This window comes from Bombus flavifrons, chromosome 8 (assembly GCF_040668555.2).
Source record: "Bombus flavifrons isolate JBK064 chromosome 8, iyBomFlav1_principal, whole genome shotgun sequence".
Classification (NCBI taxonomy): domain Eukaryota; kingdom Metazoa; phylum Arthropoda; class Insecta; order Hymenoptera; family Apidae; genus Bombus; species Bombus flavifrons.
Genome location: NC_138449.1, coordinates 1,574,240 through 1,592,176, shown reverse-complemented (window position 1 = coordinate 1,592,176; position 17,937 = coordinate 1,574,240). Strand labels below are relative to the sequence as shown.

At 38.3% G+C, this 17,937-nt stretch overlaps 1 long non-coding RNA gene across 1 annotated transcript; it reads right to left on the bottom strand.

Annotated features, from left to right (window-relative positions):
* Positions 1–6,645: 6,645 nt before the first annotated feature.
* LOC138182650 (uncharacterized) lies at positions 6,646–16,837 on the bottom strand. The gene is made up of 4 exons (XR_011173842.1): positions 15,683–16,837; positions 15,477–15,587; positions 15,167–15,324; positions 6,646–7,132 (listed from the first exon to the last, which is right to left on the bottom strand). It is a non-coding gene; the product is annotated as an uncharacterized LOC138182650 (long non-coding RNA).
* Between the last annotated feature and the right edge of the window lie 1,100 nt (positions 16,838–17,937).

Below are 17,937 nucleotides of genomic sequence, written 5' to 3'. Positions count from 1 at the left end.
AAATTTATTCGCGAGCTATGCTTTTTGTTTCAATTCTGAAATCCAGGAAATTTCACATAAGAAATATTTTTAGGATCAATCGAAGAATATTCCTTACCTTATGTTCACGAAATACTATACTACAACGCTGGAAGTCGATATATTGCAACTAACGATAAGAATAATCTTTCTTTAAATGCTTCATTAGCCGGAGAATTTCGTTTACAAGCGTCGTAATTCGAGTTAGTCGTACTGAAATACAGACTTCATATTTATCTGCCTAAACACAGCAGTTAGTTCGATTTTTCCAAAGTCTCAGTCGAATGTATTCGATAGAATGTCAAAATTATTCTGAAAAATGAATCTTCGTGCGACGGAAAGCGCTTTGAGCTGTAAACTTTCCCGCGCCATACTTGCGGCTCACCCTTTATGTAGGTAGTAGATGCACCATGAAGAAAAATCGTTCACGATGGATGATCTCACCGATTATTTTCACGCGGACTTAGTTTACGTGGACGAGGAAATAAAAGAGGAACAATATAAAATACCAACAAGAAATCCGAAGAGATTAAAGAAGTAAATAAAAAAATTAAGAGACATAGAGGGAAGTGAAATTACGTGAAACAGGGACAAGGAGAGAGAAAGAGAGAAGAAAGGGGAAAAAGCGATAAAATAATTAAACTATCAACTTAAACTGGCGTGGAAACTTGCATAATTTCACACGAAAGTGTCGATACTCGGTGCAAGGCTTGACAGAGACGTGGAGGGTCGTGGATAAAGAGAAGAGAACGACCACATAACCATAAACGAACGAGGATATAACGTGACTAGTTAGGTGTAATTTTAATTACACACGATACACACACGCAAACTCATACAAACATACTCGAATTATAATATTAATAAGCCATTTGGGAATTTATCAACCGACCGATCTAAATGAGAAAATAATTACGCACGATGCTTCTTAAAATTCACATCTCGCGCCATCCGTGTCTGATCTATCCACCTTATTTTACTTACGCGTTCGTATGAAAAACACACGCTTTTACCGGTGAGTTTATTCAAACCTTTCAACGCAATCTTTCAAAAGAACCATTCGGGGAGGCTATCTTTCTCAAAGAGTGCCTCAAGAACAGGAATATTCGTCTCGCTCGCCGCGTAATTTCTCACGAAATCGGTGAGATGGTGGAACAAAATCATGATGGTAAAAGAAAGAGAGAAAATAATGGGAGGGAACGACGGGATATAGGAAGGGGAAGAAAGAATCGGTCGGTTTCACGGCAAAGAGACGGGGGGGCAATTTGTTCGCTAAAAGGGAGAGCGTAATAATGCAATTATGCGCGAGCTACATACGCGGCTGGCGCGATTCTTATTAGCAGGCAATATTTTAATCCCAAATTGGATTTAATGATCCTGTAATTCGGGGCGAGTTGTTGTTACTTGAGGGGTGCCCCCTCGTCCACTTTGTTCGAGACATTGAACGCCGCTTCCGTTGATCGAACCGTTCCACACACGCTCTCTACGAAAAATGAAGAGACGCAGTCGCGGCACCAGAGAAACGTCTGGATCATACGAGCTCGACGTAAATTACGAACCGGTCAGATCCGAAGTGCACATTTAGTCGCGATTATTGCACGGTAGAAATCCATGATTATTTTAATATCGAAGGAAATGACTGTTTGCATCGGGCAGTTACGAAAACGCAGCTTTCCGAGATCGTTTACAGGTGTTCATAGAGGAATGTTCGAAGAAATCGAAGGACGGCATGAATATTACAATGAGAGATAAAAGTATTCGTATAGTTGGAATGTAGAAAAAAACAACAAATGATTTTTAGAAAATTCTACTCTTAGGATTCTTGGTTACCATAATTTTTTTCGCCAAAAATTTTATCATTGAGCTTATATGTGTATATAATTTTTAGAAGAAGAAAATTGCGTGAAAGATAACGATTTTATTACGTAAATGTATCTACTTCGAATTCACGATTTTGCTTCGTAGCCTGAATAAGATCGCGTCATGCTAATACTGTTACCTAATACTCTTCCTGTTTAATGAATATGAACTATTTTTCATGACATCACGTCCTCTTAATTATCGGAAGAACGCACTAAAATTTCAATTAATTTTTTACATAGAGGAAGTTGATCAATATAACCACACATATACTAACAATATATACAATAACAATAATTTAAACAATATATAAAATCTAAATACAGATTTGTTTCATCCATTAAACATTAAAATAAGTCCTTCGCTTTAAATATTTTATATATTTTTCCACATTACATACATTCCGTACGTTTTTGCATCCACAATCTAATAATCAGAACAAAGATCCTATCCCATTAAACGAATATACCCATCCCCCGAACTGCAAAACAATATCACCTCTCGTCCAACAGCATAATCTCTCGCCTATAAAAGTCGACAAACATCCTAAACGTCGTGCACAGAACGGAGTACAACAACGATAAGAAGAATCGCTTATTACACGTAATATCCGATGTGCAGCTGCACCAAGCAACCCTCTGATCTCTCACTTTTTTTCTCTGAAGTGCATTCATTTCGGCGAGAGATGTCGAGGGCGTGACGAGAGGATACGAAGCAGAAGCGAAGCTCAGAGTGGGGGAAAAAACTGATTGCAGGTACCCACGAGCAGCACTCAATTCAGATAATGGAATGACTTGATCGCGGCGGCAGCTTCGTCTTCTCGCGCTCTCAAGGTACCTTTACCACGCCGGAATAAATTGGCCGCGCGGGCTGCGTCACTTCCAACGCCTACCAAACACGCTCCGCGAATAAATTTGTATCTCGGCTTCCTCTTTGCTCGTCCTTTTGTCGACCGTGTTTTCTCCATCCCGATATTAAATCGATCGACTTCGAATTCACCACGCTTCCGTGATAAACTAAACAATTTTTCATTCACCACATTACGAGAGATCATAAGAAATTTCAGCTCTATCCGAATAAGCGTGGTTATCTCTTGACCAAGCAAAAATGCTGTTTTCGACGCGCATGTTTAACACTGGAACTACCGATAGTTCTATCTCAGTGAATAGTTAGATAGTTAGAATAGAATAGAATAGATAGTTCGTTCTCAGTGAGAGAACGTAACTTGTTAGAACTACGTGGTTTATGACAAAGTATTTGTTACTCAGACGTCTAAGAATGAAAATATGAAATTTGAAGTACGTTATTTCCTTGTATAAGGATAATTCTATACAACACATTATGTTCTATACAGATTTGTATGTTTGGAGAATAAAGTTAAATAAGAACAGGGATCACTAATATTTTTTCATATTATGTGAATTCTCTATAATTTTGCACTATCAAATTTCCTATAAATGTAGAAAAACCCGCAGTTTTTCGCGGAATTTCGCTTTAACTCTACAACTACCGATAGTTAACACGAAACTATTTCTACCAAAACCAGTGAAAATGACTGGTCTTTAAAAAGTACGTAATAATAGAATATTTTTATATTTACTAATTTATTACTTTCATACAGAAGGAATTCCATGTTATGTAGTACATTTTTGGTATTATTAATCCATGTGGGACCATTATTCCTAAACGAGGACTTATAAAATTGTATAACCAGTCATTTTGACTGCTGTGGTATTTCTAGTGTTAGTATCTAGCGATCTAGCGATCGACCCGGAATTTTCCTTATAACTGATATCATCATATCGAATGATACGCGGTAAAAATTTTAAAAACGTGTGGCAAGTTGTAGAAAACGAGGAATCTGGTTAATTCGGGTTCGATAAACAGATTGTAGATCCTTTTACACTTTGACAAGTGCCAGTCATTTTGACTGGTGTTGGTATAAGTAGCCTTGATACAAAATTATTTTGAGTTTGAATACATAAAAAACAAAATAAAATTCATTATATTATTCCTTTAGTTATCGTTGCGAAAGTCATTACATCGTTGCGGAAAAAAATATAACATGAAGTAGGAATTTTAAAATAAAGTTGTAAAACCGGTCAATTTTACTGGTGTGGTAGTTCTAGTGTTAACACATGGGCCACGTGTCCCATTTTCATTTCCTACGATATTGTACGAATAAATAATCTTCATGCAATGCCTGTTCTTGTATCGTGGAACCTCACATATGTGTCCAATATGAATTATTATAAAATACTTTTCACATTCAAATTTTCACATTTCAATTTTCACATTCGGAACAGTACCATATATATGCAATCTTAAAATACCTATCTGTCGATTTTAATGTCCCATTGTAGATGTGTCAAATAGATAAAGAACAGTATGCCGATTGTCGACATTGTATGTATGGTTTCGCATATGCGGTCTGATCAAAAAATAATGAAACTACTTTCCTTATAACTCATTGCCTGACTGGTAAAGTAAGTGTTCACTTGAGAGTAAAGCTATCGCGAGTTGTTCACGAGAGTACTTCTTGCAAGCGAACACCGCGTTGAGAGCGATTATCCGAGTCACTATCAGATTGGATAGCCACTTTCAACGCAGCGTCCACTTGCGAGAAATGCTGTCAAAAGTAACTCGCGGTAGATTTACTTTCGAATGGACGCGTACCTGTAACTCTGACAAAAACAAATGAATTATTACGATCTATGGATCTTATTGACGTAATACGCACGTGTTAATTGATTTCATCGATATAAAGCAATTGCTAAATAAATGATTGCATGTTTGGTGAAACAGAGATGCTGCATCGCGACGTGGCAAGCAGCTCTCCATGAAAATTACACTGGATACAATGAATTTTTAACAGCAAAGAAAATTGTAGTCGCTGGTGTAATTTCTTATATCGCAACATTCACTTTCACACAATCTGAAACACTAAAAAGATTCTGATCAGTCAAGCAGATATTCTAATGAATTAACATTGCTATAAGAAGTAGGAAAAACGTTTCCATCGATGTACTTTTGAAACTTTCAAAAGGCACAATTTTGAAGAAGATCGCGTTGCTTCTTAGAAATCTGGCATAGAAAGTTTTGCGTCGCTACTTTTTCTCAAGAATTTTATTTTTGCTCGGTCAAGCTACGAGTATCCATTTTGGACTGCTTCGTCGAGTAAAATCGGTTATTTAAATGGAAATTGTCAGAGGTGTATTAAATTAGAACTCATTTTCTGGGTGTGTTCAAACTAATGTTAGTAACGAGCTAAGTTGGATCGCAATTACGGGACTGCCGAAGAAAGTAACCATGCCAAAGACACGTTGAGCTAGTTCTGTAAAAGGAGATGTTTGAAGAAAGATTGTAATTAACGAAGCATTAGTATGGTATTAAGAGTTCTGTTAAAATGTAAGAGAAACACTTAATATTCAAATGAATTTCAGGAAATGAATAAATAACGAAGGTCGAGATAAAAGTACTCTCCAAATTACTTTGAAGATCCTCGACATGAATACCAGGATCTTACTTGTCAGCGCATGATCATTAATCAAATTAAATGAACTAGAATATATTATACACACATACGTTTTAAATACGATTTACGAATATATTTGTCACATTTTTAAACACCATAAACACAGAATAGCTTCCGAATTTTTATTTCGAGCCAGTACAAACTTAAAATATTTGAATTAACTCCGATATAAGCACTTTCTCTATTTACATCTATAAATATTTCTCTATAATTATATGTATACCATAACATGTAAATATCTTTTGTTATATAATTATTCTTTTAAACCATGCTATACAAGACTGGATTATTTATATCAAAAGAACGAGGACCTAATTCAGGATAAAACGATCATTGCAGTAACCCAGAGTTAACAAAAGATGATTAAACGCGTGTTCTAATAGCAAAACGAGGAAACGAGGATCGAGGAGATGTATAAATCCGTTCCAATAACCGTGATATTTACGGTTAATAGATACGACTCGATCTCTAAGACTCGTACGTTTAATAAACGTAATTAGCTTCCGCTTTTATTGCGTGCCGTTCAGCCGACACTGCTACGAAGGCTGATTTCTCAAGGTCGAAAACATCGAGCTCAGTCGTTATTCACGATTACCAATAATAAATTCACCCATCACGAGCGTGCGTCTTGCGCAAGGGTTACCGGGGAGGATGGCGCGCGCGATATATCGATTTTCGCGAGGAGTTTAACCGTCGATGGTGATTAATTGTGCTAGCGTTTAATCTTTGCGCCGAGTTTTAAGAGATATTTCGTTTAACCGACCGGCCTTGAATTATTGCCTTGAAAATAATCGTTCCCTCTGTTCTTCTGTGCGCTTCACCACGAAGAAACATCATGGTGAACATGATAACCGCGTGACTTATCTTCATCTGGAATGAATATTCCCCTAAGTTTCTTTTTCTTCGTGAAAAAAAGGAGAAAATAAATTAGGGAAGATTTTCAAGGAAACGAATGACTTTCGAGTTTTGAACATTTTATTGGATGACTAGGTCATTAACTCGTCGAGTGCTAAATACGACTGAGTCACTATGTTCAAACACATTAGTCAGCCTCATTTTTCAAGAAGTGAAAAATCTAGGAAAAGTCTAATTGGTTGCTACGTAACTAAGAACCGCAGAAATATGGAAGAGAAAATTTAATAAACTTTAATTTAATTACGTATCACAACTCTTACAGATATCATCCATTTAGTTTCATAATTCATTAAGTTATAACTTCATCCTCTGTTACAATACGTCTTCATAACTTGGAAAATAGAACGAATTTTTATGACAATAAACGTAGAGCATCGTTTTATAAACAGTAACAATGAACTGACTTACACCACTTTGAGCCCGTAATTTTTAGCAATATTAAGTATCTACTCTCAATAATTTAGTAAATAATTTTATCCACAGTTGTATATTAAAAATATTAAAAATATTATCATATTTATGATTAAAATCGGTCTTAACGTTTCTCGACCAGATTCTAGCCGTTCCGTGGAAAAAGCCTCTAAATTCGATTAAAATACAAAAAAACGAGCAACGAATGTCAATTGGACGACATATATGTATAAATTTAGAAGTGAAAGTAGTATTTCCTCAGAGACACGTAAGCGTAGATAGCGATTAGTTAGCTTCATGTTTCTCGCGAAGGCGTTAGAGCAAACACAAGACCGCAGTTGGCATTCGATTACCGGGAGACTTGATGGCTCGTTACTGCCTCCGGTGTGGGAGCTGGAATTGAAAACGTTACCTTTAACACCCTGTAAGCTCAATTTCGTTCGTGTGATGGTGCAATCGATAAGCGATTGCCGGATTAATGTAAGCTTCGTTCACATAACAACCATATAAATTGGTGCTTTCATCGACTACGAGAATTCGTTTCATTTTGATTATTAAACAAAATTTAAAAAAAGCTTTCAAAACACACAAATATATCATAGTAATTTAATACACAGTTTGAAGTATTGCAGTATAAGCATAAACCTAAAATTAAGCGGAACCACGATTTTTCGAGGGTGATTTTAATGATTGTTCATAAGCTAAATCGCGGGGCGTCCGCGCGGCATGAAGAATAGTCGCGATTCATCACGCTGGAACGGGAGAGAATGGACGGAGGAAAGAGATAAGTAATCGTAGAGCTTAAAAAGTGCGCTACGGAGCGGCGATGGCGGACGAAACGATCTAACGCCGGCTTAACTACATAAGTACATCTTTCTTTTACGTTGCTCGCGAACAGAGCCTGCAGCCTCTCGCCACCTTCGTCCTTCGTTGAGCCCTTATTTCTCTCCTTTCACCTATCCGATCGTGCCTTCTTCTACCCCCTTGCGTGGCCGTCCCACTCCCGCAATTCTTTTTCATCCATCCTTTTTCATACCATTCACTCTATCTTCTATCATAGTCTTCGGCAAGTTATGCTTCTCATACGGGAACGACTAGTTAAGTTATCGCGGATCTTTTACAAGCGGAAAATTAAGATTAAGCGGAACCAACCACGATATTGATTTTCCACGGATGAATCTTCCTATTCTTTTTACATTTGTTGGTTTCCCAATTTGTTTGGTTTCATCACTTTCCCACGTTTTCCAGCGAAATATACCGATATTTTCATCGTTGATACTCTTCTTCCTTTCGTCGACGTTTCTCGACTTTTCCTTTGGAAGATCGTACCTCGGGATTCTGTTCATCCCTCAACCGCCACGATTTTCCTCTTGCACCCTATTATTCCGCGGTGGACACCTTCCCGCGCGTTTCTTCAATTTCTAAATCTTCCTCTCGAAGCCCAGGCCGTTTTCTTCCTCTCGTGCGTTCCCTTCTTTGTCTCTCCAATAAAGAAGCTCCTCAGCAACCTCTTCACCACCTCTTCTACCCCCTTCTCTCTCTTCGTCCTCCCTTTCTTTTCCCTCCAGTGTTCGCTGCAGCCCATACTAGACTCGTTCTCTCCTCGTTCCAACAACCTCCTCCCTGTCTTCCTTTCTCCGTGATCCTCCTTTCCTCCTCTCTCTTTCTCGAGCGTTCGCGCCGCCTTTCTGCGTTACGGTACGATCCGGCAGAGCCGCGCCGCTGGCGGCACGGAAAAAAGGCGGCCCTAAAAGAACTTCATATTTTTTATGCTCTGACAGCGACTTGGGTGGTCCAAAATGGCCGCCAATGATGTAATATAGTGCTCTCGCGCCGACTATCCCACCACGGAGACGTCACGGCAACCTATATAGAGGTAAAGCTTCTCTTTCTCTTCCTCTTTCTCTTCTTCTTTCTCTTTCTCTTTCCATTTCTCGTTCTCTTTCTCCTTCTCTTTCTCTCCTTCGTGTTATTATCTCCCTCTCTGTATTGTTTCTTCTTCCTCTAACAACCTTTGCCCCCTTCCGCCTCCGCTCGGCTTGACGGAGACCGCGGCACACCTAAACCCTTAACCACCTACTTCTAACCGCACGGGTTCCTCGGATCCCATTGCCGGCCTCTCCCGGGGCATGTAATTACTCGACGGACGATGTCTTTCGGCCCTTTTGCTCCTCGACCGTATTACCTTCTTCGGCCGCGCTCAGCCGCATGGCCAAAGCTGTCGCGCGGACAACACACCGGATCGCGTGGCCTTTTTTCCCTCGACCTGATCACGATTTTACTCTACTCTCAGGGGTGAGTTTGTGAAATTGTAAGAAGTGCAACTTTAAAGGGGCGAGTAAACTGTGCAGAGGTGCAAGGGTTAAATTTCAAAAATTGAACCAAAACTTTGTTTCTTTCTTCTTTCTTGTTGATTTAAGATTAAAACGTCGTAGAATTAAATGGAAAGATCCGTAGGAATGGAATTGTTTGACCTGAAATTATTCTATAACCATGAAAGATTACAGTCGGAAAATGCCTGCTTTATTTTGGAAACTATAGAATTATCTTATTATTTTATACGAGTGTTTTAATTTCGTTACTGTAGGATCTCACGGAGGACTGATTATTTAATTCGTCGATACTTCCGGTCACCAGAGACCGATAATAAAATACATTTATTTTACATCCATGTAGATATAGTTAAGAGCTATTAGGATTATCGTCATCCAATGAAAAATTCATTAAGTTTTTCAGTTAAGAGCAACAGCGATAGGCAGGAAATCGAAAGAAGAATATTTTCATTAGAGTTTTCTCATGTGTTTAAAATAATCAAAATTTTCAGTGAAATTTCAAATTGATACATCGATATCGAACCCACTTCCCACTGTCGTTCAAGCTTCCGTGCTACAATTATCCTCTGTCGCTTGAGGCCGCTTCGCAAGCGTCGTAATGGCGGCGAAGCCCTCAGGAAAGTTCGACACTTCCCTCGCCATATATTTATGAACGCATTGTGTCTTTTATCATTGCGAAACGAACGAGTTTATCCAGTTACTTGCTGTCAACAGCAAAGGAATTAACTCTGAAAAATACTACGAAGCATATTTTCACCAGAGATAATCGACTCGTCTTTCCACTTTGTTTACGATCCTCGACTACACACGTGCAGCATCAGGCGACGCTGTTGAAACGAAACAACAAATGTAGAGCCCGCCTTTTCGCCTAATCTCAAAGAAAATCTTGCAAACCGTCCTGAGCGTGCACAGGTACCTCAGGTCCAAAGTTCCACGCGATATTTAACGCAGAAAGTATGGAACCTGGAAACTGATACTAGAACGATTCGTCACGCGGCACAGTTAAAAGAACCGCACGTTTCCCTCAGGTAACATTCCAAAAACTCGAGTCGAATCCGATGTCTCGTGATCGGTTCGTCGCTTTAAATATTATGACTTCGGCGTTCGTCACGCCGAAGAATTTGTTCGACGAGCAACAGCAGACCGATTTTCTCATAGCCCTAATTCTGAAAGGAAATTGTAAACGTAACAAATTTGACGATCGGCAGATTTTTTTTTTAACCGATCGATCTTTGGCTGGATTTTTGCAGTTCTTGGCCATCGAATTAAAATTTCGCTTCTTCGATTATAATATGTTTTGATAGTCTTTGTGCTAATTAATTAAAAAATAATTAAATTTTTAAAATGTCAAATTTTATAAAATGGATATGATTTCCTAACAACGAATTTGACGTTATAATAATACGACAACTTGATGATACAAGTACCTACTTATACAGACCAAATCATTATAGCATCATATACATATATAAATTATTAACATATATATGTACAACGTTGTAGTAAGAAACTTTACTGTTAAAATTCGCTCATACCTCTCACTTTTCATCAAAGAAGCAAAAAGTATTAAAAGTATCAAATTTTCCTAACCAAACGGATCAATGCATACGAAATTTCATTTCGCTTCGAGAGTTAAATTGAAAGGGCTAATTCTACCATCTATCGAATCGTGTTCTAACGCCAATTGTCAACTATTGGGCAACTAAGTGATTGCGGATTATGTCAATACGTGGTCTTAGCACATTATGTCAACGTGTTCAAAGCACCTAATCTATATTGTTCTCTTGTTATTTGGACTTCCACCTTTAATTTAGTAAACAAATTCTATCGATTAGTTATTTAGTTTCGTTTTTATCCCAATTTAAAAATGGATCAACGAGACGCGCATTTCAGACATATTTTATTGTATTATTTCCAAAAAGGCAAGAACGCATCGCAAGCACACAAGAAGTTATGTGCCGTATATGGGAATGAAGCCTTGAAAGAAAGGCAATATCAAACTTGGTTTACCGAATTTCCTTCTGGTGATTTTTCACTGAAAAATGCTCAACAATCTGGCCGTTCAGTTGAAGTTGATGGGACCCATATCAAGGCCATTATCGATTCAGATCGTCATAGCACAACGCGTGAGATTGCAGAGAAGCTCAATGTATCGCATACATGCATTGAAAAAAAATTGAAACAGCTTGGCTATGTCAAGAAACTCGATTTATGGGTCCCTCATCAACTTAAGGAAATTCATTTGAAGCAACGCATTAGCATCAGCGATTCGCTTCTGAAACGCAACGAAATTGATCCATTTCTGAAACGACTGATTACTGGCGACCAAAAGTGGATAGTTCATAACAACGTTAATGGGAAAAGATCGTGGCTGATGCAAGATGAACCAGCCCAGACGACACCAAAATCTGAGATTCACCAAAAAAAGATTATGCGGTCAGTTTGGTAGGATTATAAAGGAATTCTGTACTTTGAACCTTTAGCAAGAAACCAAACGATTAATTCAAACGTGTACGTTCAACAACTCGCCAAACTGAACGATGCAGTTGAAGAAAAGCGGCTACAATTGGCAAATCTTAAGGGTGCTGTTTTCCAGCATTATAATGCAAAGCCCCACACATCTTTGGTCACTCGCCAAAAATTACTGGAACTTAGATTGGGATGTGTTGTCACATCCACCATATAGCCCTGACCTTGCGCCTTCAGATTACCGTTTATTTCGTTCCATGCAGAATTCCTTATGGTAAAATTTTTAATGACGCCGATGATGTAAAATCACATTTAATTCAGTTTTTTACTGGCAAAAATCAGAAGTTTTATGAACATGGAACTATGAAACTGTCCGAAAGATGCCAAAAGGTCGTCGACAAAAACGGACAATACCTAATTGAATAAAGTTATATTTTTACGCAAAAATTTTGAATTTTTCTTCTTATTTAAAATACGCAATCACTTAGTTGCCAATCAATACGCTACTATATTAAACAAGGAGCCTTGGAACATCCAACAAATACAGGAAACGATAGTTCAAAAAATTAAAGAATTCTCTATGATCATAAAAGAATAATCAGCCGCGATACCTCTATAGTTATAATTTCATCGTGAGTGAACGCGATTTCTCGAGCCGAGGAAACGAAAGAAACGTCGGTTCACAGAACAATATGAACGGAACTGAACAGCGAAAGAGGATAATCGTAGCAACTTTCTTCACTTCAAGATCATCGATCATCCAGTTCGGAGTAAACACCGCGAAAGAAGAAATTCTCGATGCTGAACGACGTTAATATCAAAATGGGAGAGCGCGGAGCGGTTTCTGCTGATCAGAGAGGTTATTGTTCTTGCACGACGTCGCCATATTACCAGCGAAAACAGCTACTTCTGGGATAATCGGGCGAAGAAGCAAGCTACGTCCGAATCATTGAAGCACCACCATTTGCGCCGGATCGCTAATTCCACGCCCATTCTATGCTTTACTGCTGGTCGACCGATGGATTCAGGATATTTCTTCAAGCAACGTTTGGGAAATCTTCCAGAGAACGGAAACCGATATTTCTGAAGACCGTTTGCGGTTTCAGCGGCTCGTTTCTCACCAGGAAACGGCTGCTTACCGACAGATTTTTGATGAGTTCGATCCACGGAAGTCCAGCCATTGGTCAATTTGAGACGTTGTTGTTACAGATACAGAAACTTCTTTTATATTTTTTGCTCCTGTTTTGTCCTTCAAAACGCTTTATATATATGTATATAGTACATATAATATTTTTTCCTTTCTTAATTCTATACTTTTTTCAATCCTACTGCATTCTTTGAGTCGTTCTAAAATGGATCATTTCAATCACTTAATCGTGTTTTTCCTATTTGTGAGAAATGGTTTAAATTTGGATTAGTTTTCAATTAAAAACACTTGAAAGATTCTTTTAGACTGTGAAGAAAATTATTTTCTCTTAATTGTTAATGGTAGAAACACTTTTTAAAACGGTTTTGCAAAGACACAACGCGCTAAAATTTAAAATTAGTTTCATTAAAAACAGATACTTTTATCATTTAGTTAACTAATAATCTATAAAAATATACATAACATCGAGTATGGAATGGTTAAGTATAAGCATGCTAAAGTATTTCTTAAAACGATAAAAACAACGTTGCTTGTTAAAACAATGATAAAATTTGAAGACGAAAATTCAAAAGACCATAATACAAAATTGAGATACCTATAATAGAGACCATAATGTGTTAAAAAGGGAAGTTGGTAAATAAAATACGTTCTCTGATATTGTTTTCTTGTATATGGTATAAAGTTGAATAAAATGGTTTTGAAAATGGTCTGGTTGAAATGTTCTTGTTATTAAGAAAGCACGATTAAAGTATTAGCAGTGAATCGTTGGTAGCCATTTATGCGAAGTCCTACCGATGCTTCTTACCTCCTTGTACCGGTCAGTTGTCCCCGTTTTCACAAAGAACTTTATTCAATAACGCAATTAAGACCACGGCAATGGAACGTTCGCGTGTAACGATCGAATTAAGCGCAACGAAACGTTCTCGGTCCAAAACTAAGTACTCCACAACCGTAATGCATTTCGGATTGCAAGTTTCTAAATAAGAAGTTGAGTCGCGTGAAACCTTCGTTAAAAATCCCATTTGTTCCTAGTACTTCGGTGTAAACCATAGTGATTAAAATGATTTATTCCTTCGTTTATATTGTAATCACAGTATCGTTCGATATTCTGCAGCTAAGATAGTATTCCATTTATCTAAACCCATTGAATAACAGACAGTTCGTAGAATAGTAGCAGTTCACTGATCTTCCACACTACTTTCACACAAGTTCACGTTCGGATAAGTGATCTCAGCCTAGAGGAATCTGTTTATACATGCGGACAATTGAATTCTCTTCTAGGTTTCTATAGAAAACCGCTCCTAATGCCAATTGCCTGGATATTTTTACCTGAAAATTCACACAAACAATTTTAAACGTCCAAGCTTCAACTCACATTTACAATTCATACATCAAATACATACATACATACATTCACATACAATTCATACATATCGAGTAACCTGCGAACGATCATTGGCTTAGTAAAAACGCATAGACAGAGATGAAAGAGCTTAACAAACGCGCACGATTACGCAACAATAATTACTCGAATATTACAATACATAAAATAGCATTCTGTTAAACAAAACTCGTATAACCAAATTTCCACTGTATCATATTGATACATATCATATTGATATCTAGAACTATACTTACCCTAATCGAGAACAGTCGGTATCTTCTTCCCTCTTGCTTATCAATTTCAACGCGCATTCGTACCACGCTTGAAGAACACACAGGCGAAGGAACACGATACGAAGCGAACACACAGCAACGATAATAGGGAACGAGAGGCGATTCAAGTGTTCGCGGCGGTTTCAATCTCTGTCGGGATCGGTATTAATATTTATCAAGCGTTTTCGAGGCGCAGTAAATATGGAGCGAAGCCGTGGTGCGGCGCGTACGATAATTTCATTGCTTAATTCGAGCGCGCCGAGCATCTGGCCCAGAGGGTCGAGCGAAGAGGGCGCAGAAAATCGGCCAACGCCACGCGTGCTCGTTCGTTTTTCGTGGCCGCGAAATCACCAGACCCTCGCTGAAGATACCCGATGGCTGTAAACAATCGTTTCGTACCGGCCGAAAAATATTACGTCTTCATGGACACCGAGGTTACGCGGTCGCTATAATTTCGTGATTAAACTCCTTCTGCCATGCTGTGTGTGCGTGGCCGTTCGCCTGTTTCCTCTCTACATATGCGTTTATCCTGTATCGACGATAAGGAAAGAGAAACGAAAGAAAGGTAGCGAAAGAGAGACACAAAAGAGGGTGAAGAAGAAGGGGGAACGCGAAGGCCGTGGATCGATCGATGATAATGATCCCGTTGATGATAGCTCGCTCGTTATTATACGCGTCTCATCGGTTAAACGAAAGAGGAAAGACGTACCTATAAAGAGATGCAAAAGGAAGAGAAAGAAGAAAAAAGGAAGGGAGAGTGGGATAAGAGGTGCGTTCGTGTTTTAAGAGCTGGAAGCGATTGGTCGACGCCATTACTCACACCGTTTGCGCCTGCCACATGGCTCGATGGATCTTTTCTTCTCCGCTCGAGCCTCTGTTCCACTTTCTTCGTTCTTCTTTTGAGTTTGTAACTTGCACTTTCACGGGTATCCGATGTGCATGATTGTTAGGCTACGTGCGTGCATTTGTTGTCACGTGTGCTTGAATGAAAAAGTTATGGAAGTTTGTTAGATAAATGGAAAGTTGTCGGATAGCGTCGGATAGAATTTATATTATTTATTACATTAATACACTGTATCTCTGACCTTTTATATCGTTGCATTATATATTTCTACATATTAACACGAATTACCTTTGTATTAACGCTTTGCACTCCTATGTCGAATGTGACTCGACATTAGTTTTTAGCTCAGGAGCTCCATTATCGAGTCCGAAACGTGCGAAGGAAAAGCAGGATTGCATCCTGGAAATTGTTTCAAGATATATCATATACTTAAAAATTACAAAATACAACAATAGCGTGAATAAAACTGGGATTTAAGTGAATTTCTTTCTTACCTTATTTATTTAAATTGTCTTATTTTTTAGTTAAAGTAAATTTCAAATAAAACACTTAAAAACGTTGGAGCTGCTGCTAACGAAATTGAAACAAAATTCGGAGTGCAAAGGGTTAGAGGAACGAAGTATACTGTGTTTGAAATATCCTTTCCTTCTTCCAGAAAAATAGACAGTTTTCACTATAAAAAAGAAGAACATAGAAGACATTATTTATTCTTGTTGAAAAATCAAACTCCGGAAACGATAAAATGAAATTGTAACGCTAATTTTTATAGATTTGAACTATTTTTTGCTTACACACTGCTAAATCTGATTTTATCTCTTGCACCTTGTATTTGTACGAGTATGAAAAATCTTAAGCTGGTTTTACAGTTACTTTCTTCCTTAATACGCGGTACTTCTGGTACTTTGACATTTCGCAAAGGACATAATCTGATTGCATAACGCGCGATTATATTTCCGATGTCTTCAAACGACAACAACCGTCAGAAAATTCTAACTTTCCATTTCTCGGCCGTCTATTTGGATTCGTCATATCGTCTCATATTCACAGACAAACAACATGGTGGCAGCTCGTCGGCTACGCGAAACGATCCGTCAAATTGGCCTTATCGCGGTGTGTCTGTGCGTTTATGCGAACCCTGCCATTAGCGGGAAACCGACGCGCGTCAATCCGTTTTAAAAGTGGTGCGTCAAACTCGCACGCCAGCACCAGGATCCCAGGGAACACGTGCACGTTCGTCGAAGGGAAACGTGTTCATACGACTCGTCAACGGCTTGTTAAACACGACGATGGCGCGTGAACACTGTACACGAACAGAAAGTTCAACAAGGGTTCATCGACTGGAACCGTGCATCATTGCAAATGAATTCGCGTGCAGCATTTAGGTAACTTAATCGTATAATAGAACGCCTATTAGTATCTAGAAAAACTGGAAACCACTTTAAAAACAACCATCTATTACACATTATTCTGAAGATTAACGATTCTAGATAGTTTAAGATTTAACTTTAACCTTTCGTAGTATGTGATCACGTTTCAGCACCAATGAATTTTTATTTAGTTAACGAAGTAAGCGAGTAGGAGACAATTTTATTCGAACGTTCTTTTGATATGGTAGCGATGAAGCAGCGTGGTATTGCAGAAGTACAAGAAACGCGCACATGTTTGAAGAGCGGCTTATCTTTGTGCGCTTTGGAAGACCACGAGTATCCCAGGCTCTGCAAAGATTAGCTTCCAATCTACGAGGCAATGTATTAGGTCGTTCAAAAAGTTTCTTTCGTTTTATAAGGAAATAATGGATGCACAACATTTTCCGTTTTATATTATTTTATCGAATTACGTATGATCCATTTTGTTCTATCAAGATAAAGATCACAACTTTCGACAGAGTAGGTTTCATGTTTCTATAAAGATGCATCGTTGTAAAAGACGTGGCTATAAAAGAAAGACACTTTTCGGACAAACTAATATTTCTCGATACATTCCTTCTATTTTGTAATATTTTCTGTACCACTTCGATCTTCCGTTCCATCACGGCATGTAAAAAGTATGTTTCTGTGCAGCGCACTAAATAATTGCAAAGAATTTCTTCATACTCGAAACGAAATATCAGAATAGTAGATATGTTACGTCCGGTGACTCTTTACATCAATCAGAATTCATCCCTCTGTCAACGCGACCACTCGCTGTGCAAATATAATTAGTAGGACCGTAATAATCATAAGGAACTGTCATAAACCTAAGCTTTTCAATTTTACCGTTAAGGCCGTTAATTGGTATAAAACACCTTCAACTCAAGAGGTTCCTTATGGCTATTGCTCCATCAGGTAAAAAATGGGAAAGTCGGCTTTTTCCCATGTTCAACGGTCATTTCCACCCGCACCCGATCGGTGGTGGGGCGACCAACACCCAGCAATAGTTTTCCTCTGCGACAGCATCGTCACCGAACTTCACTGATTCATCATCTTCAGATCAGTCAACATCTCTTCACTATCTATATCTACTTTAGATCAGTCATCTGCTTAACCTATATCTATACGCAGCGAGCATAACTTTTTATGTCCACAAGTTGTTGAAATAAAGTGTAAATTGTAATTTGTTAATCAATGTTATAATCAATCTAACCACCTCTATTATCCTAAATGAAATAGGGGATCGATCATTTCGTGGCATCGATTGTATAATCGTAACGAGAATTTACGACTCCTGTTGACGCGCTTCCTCGAGATCGTGTCTCTCCGCGAACTGTCGA